Consider the following 4737-nt stretch of genomic DNA (forward strand, 5'->3'; position numbering starts at 1 on the left):
CTTCGTAGGTGATTTACTCTTCTTTTGACTCTTCAAAGGTTTTCCATCACACAACAAGGCAGTTACTCTTTTTTTGAATGAACTGAATGCAAACAGTGTGTCAATTATCTTATGGTGTGCAATTGGAATATTTTTGGGTTTACAATTTAATATTTTTTTTAACTAATGATAGGAACACAAAACCACTTAAATTAATGAATAATTATGAATCCAAACGGGATGCAAAATAAATTAACAAAAAAAAATTCTTTGATTGCTAATTTATGAACAAAAATGCTAAAATAATAAAAAAATAACAAGTTCACTAAGATCCTAAACTCTAATACTAGCTGATGCAGGAGGGTATGGGAGGATCATTTTGACTCCCAAAACCTTGACCAAATGCATGCAATCAAAAACTTAACCACCTAATTAACCCCCTACTTAAATCTACACCCACTTATATGACATACAAAAACAAGAAATAGGAAAATAAAAATATAAGGAAAGATGCAACGGGTTACCTGCTAAGCCGATCCCTACTCCTCAGCTCAACAAGACTTCAAGAAGCTTTCTACCTTTGAAGAACACTCAAGAAATTAGCCTCAGCTAATTCTAAAGAAAGTAAAAGCTTTAAAATTTATTAATATGAAACATCCAATGGGACTTAAGACTTTTTATAGGTTTTTATTGTCTAATTCTAATCGAAATAGGATTACAAATTCCTACCCAAACTCTACACTTTAATTAATGCAAAAATAATTAAACATTTAAGTCTTATCCTACATTTCATTAAAATAACAAGAAAATTAAAATACTTAATAAAATAATAGTTTCTCCTTATTCAAATGTTCAAGCATCTTGATATTCAAATTTGAGGGAAATTCTCCTCATATTTTGGCATTTAATTCACATGGATAATTGTAGAAGCCTTGGAAACCATGTAAGACTTGGAAAAGGGAGAAAAGAGTCCAAAAAAGACTCAAAAGTGAGCTGTCGTACGGGCAGCATGTTGGGCATGCGAGGGTGGTGTGCATATGCCATGTGGGTCGCGCGGGCTGGAAGCATGAGTCGAGCCCATCTGCCATGCAAGTCATTTCTGCGCGTGCGCTGGGTGTTGGGCGTGCGTTTGCCTTGTCGCGCACATACGCATGGTGCACACATGCGACATGTGGTTTGTGTACAGACTCACGCATACTGTGGTGTGCAATGCTAGCCATCCGCATACTCTATGTGCTGATTCATGCGGGAAAGGATCTCGCATGTGCGAGTGAGTCTTCTCACACATGTGAGGGTCCGCACACATGCCGAAGGCATGTCATGTCCGCAACACTTGTTGTCTACATATTTTCTGAGTCATACAGCATCTTTTAGGCCTTCTCTTAGGCTTCAACAGTGACCTCGTTATTCACCCACTCTTGAACCAAAAGATTGAAAATATTTTGAAACTTCTTGGCCCAGCTTCTTATAATCAGACCTAGGGGCAATTAGATTCGATTTCTTATTGATCCCGGCTCATCTTGGACACTTGTATCATTCCCTTTTTGAGACAATTTTCTTTTTACGTCCTCTTGACTATTCTGTGTATCTAGGATCGCGTAACTCTCCCTTACCTTCACTCATGTTTAGCCTCACATTCCCTCAATACTCAAGTTTCTTCCATCAGGTTGAGCCTTTAAAATCCAATCCTCTTAAATCAAGATCTACACGTTAGTCTATAGACACGGTCAAAGACTTATATTGGACTGTTGACTCTAAAACTCAAAATTAAGCACACAGATAAAAAATTATGATGCTTAAAACAATGCAAATGTAAGGCTAGGAATTTAAATATGAAGTAAATGATTTTCACTCACTTTGTGAGGCAGTCTTCCTTTGCTTTATGCAACAGATGAAACAAAGGTTTTCGTGCACACTTAGTAGGTAAGGTATTCTTCCTTATATAATCAAAGGTTTTCGTCACACTAGTAGGTGGTTAATCTTCTTTTGTTTTGATGTAATACAAAACCAAATGTTAGATTGGCTTGTGGTGTGCAAGGTATAATTTTGTATTTTTTTATTTTTCTTAACTAATTGAACAACAAACGATCACTTGAATTTGACAGATAGGATGAATTCAAATTAAATGCAACATGAACTAATTAGCAATATCAATTTAAATTACTAATTATGCAAATACAAAATGCTAAAGCAATTTAAGATAGTAGGTTCATTAAGAGCCTAAGCTCTTATACCAAATAAAGTGAGAGGGATAAGAAAGGATAGTTCTGACTCCTAGAACTTCACACAACGTTACAATCATAAAACGTAATCACCTAACTAACTCTCCCTAATTGAACCACAACTAGTAAATTAATTGCAAAGCAAGGTAACTGAGAAATAAAAAAAATTAAAAAGACTTCACAGTTTACCTGATAAGTCGATTCAAGATTCTCTAACTCAACAAGGTAGTCTAAAGCTCCCTATCTTAAAGACACTTGAAGAACAATCTCACAAAATTAGCTAAAGATAACTTAGAAATAAACCATATATTTTATTAATCTCAAAATTGAAAGTTATTGTTACAAGCCTAGTGGTGAAGACCTTTTATAGACTTCAATTTTCTAATAAGACTAAAAGTAGGATTACATATTCCTACTTGAATACTTAAACTTAATTAGACTAGAAAACTTAAATTAAAATACTAAAATATTCTAATCCTAATCTAAACTCAAATAAAATAATTAAAATAATTACTTGATTTACTTGAATAGGACTCCTCTCTCTCTTGGTCGAATTATAGATTTATTTATACTTTAGCTTCTCTAATGTAATTAGACATGATCTCTTGTTAGAACTCCTCTTTGGCATTAAAATCTAATTGATAAAACATGAAACGCATGCTAAAAATAGGAAGAATCCTCCTCTTGTAGGATGTGCTATGAGGGCGGAGTCTGTTTTGGCATTTTAGTCCTTTCCCGCAAGTCCTAGTTGTTTTGTAGACTCATATTTATTCAATCATCATCCCTAGATTCTTATCCAACAGCTGGTAGCATGTTCTAATAGGAGTCTCCCGCATATGCATGTTCCCCCTCTTGCACATGTACATACTTGCACGTACGAGTAAGGCTGCTAGCTTGTGCGACCTTCCTTAACTGAGAACCTCCATGGTTGAGAGGCCTGGGGCTTACCTCCTTTTGGGCCAAAAATTGGCCTTCTTCCTTATCTTGAAATCCCTTAGGCCCACGTGTTTTTTCATGGATCTTAAGCTCATTCTGTTGACTTATTTTAAGCTTTTCTTGGTAAGAATCTTCTTTAGGAAAGTGTTTAGGGATGCGGCTGCTTTTCTATTTAAGATGCTCCAATTTAGGAAACAAAGAGAATTTCAAATTACTTGCTCTTTTAGCCTTAGCTTTGCGGGAATCCTTGCAAGAGAATGAATCTTTCTTCCTGTGAGAATGTCTTTTATTTCCACATGTGTGTAACTTTTTCTGCATATGTGTGCATGTGTGGCTTGGTCCACTTGATGGTGTGTGCGCGACATGCATTATTTATATCGTGAGCATGCACATGACATGCTTACCCTGTGCGAGTGCATGCCTACAAGTTGGATCCTTACTAGATTCCTCTATTCCGCATTACTCCTTTCCCTCAAGATACTTTGACTTCACCGGGATCACATTAGTTATATTAGGATGAAACCTTATGAAGAGTGAAAAACCATTATTAAAACTAAATATGGTTTGTATGAGCAATTTGTTATATCTTTTGAATTGTATAATGCACCTAGTACATTCATGAGGTTGATGAACTATGTCTCAAGACCATTACTTGCTAAGTTTGTAGTAGTCTACTTTAATGAAATAGTTATCTATAGTAAGTCATTAGAGGAGCATATTAAGTATATTTAGTCACTCCTTGAGGTCTTGAGAAAAAAAAGTTATATGTCAATGCTAAGAAGTGTACTTTCTGTAGTGAAAAGCTTATTTTTCTAGAAGTTATTGTAAATGCACAAGGCATTGTGTGGACGAGGAAAAGTTAAAAGCCATCAGAGATTGGCCTACCCCTAAAACTGCCAATGAGGTCAAAAGTTTTTATAGGTTAGCTAGTTTCTAATATAGGTTTGTAAAAGACTTCAGTTATATTACTGCACTATTAAAAGAACTTGTTAAAAAGAATGTTAAGTTTAAATAGAATGAGAAGCAAAAATAATCTTTTACTTTGTTAAATAAAAAATAGTGTATTACACCTATTCTTGCTCTACCTAATTTTCATAAGACTTTTGAGCTTGAGTGTGATGCCTCAGGTGTAGGTATATGAGTAATTCTGATGCAAGAGGAGCACCCGATTACTTACTTCAGCGAGGAACTCAACAGAGCACTATTGAATTACTTGATATATGACAAGGAGCTGTATGCTTAAGTGAAAGCCTTAAAGGTATTGTAATATTACCTATTGTTGAAAGAGTTCATGATTCGCAGGGATCATCAATCCTTAAATCATTTAAAGAGTCAAGGTAGGCTTAACCGTCACCACAGTAAGTGGATTGAATTCATTAAGTCCTTCTCCTATGTTATATGGTATAAACAAAGTAAAGATAATGTGGTAGCTGATGTATTATCTTGAAGGTATGCTTTGATTTCTACTATTGGTCCTAAATTATTAAGATTTGAGCACATTAAGGAGATATATGTAGATGATTCTAATTTTTCTATTATTTATAACGCATGTGAGCATTATACATTCTAGAAATTTTGTATGCATGATGAGTTCTTACTT

Source organism: Carica papaya, chromosome 7, assembly GCF_054855325.1.
Source record: "Carica papaya isolate Zhongbai chromosome 7, ASM5485532v1, whole genome shotgun sequence".
NCBI lineage: Eukaryota > Viridiplantae > Streptophyta > Magnoliopsida > Brassicales > Caricaceae > Carica > Carica papaya.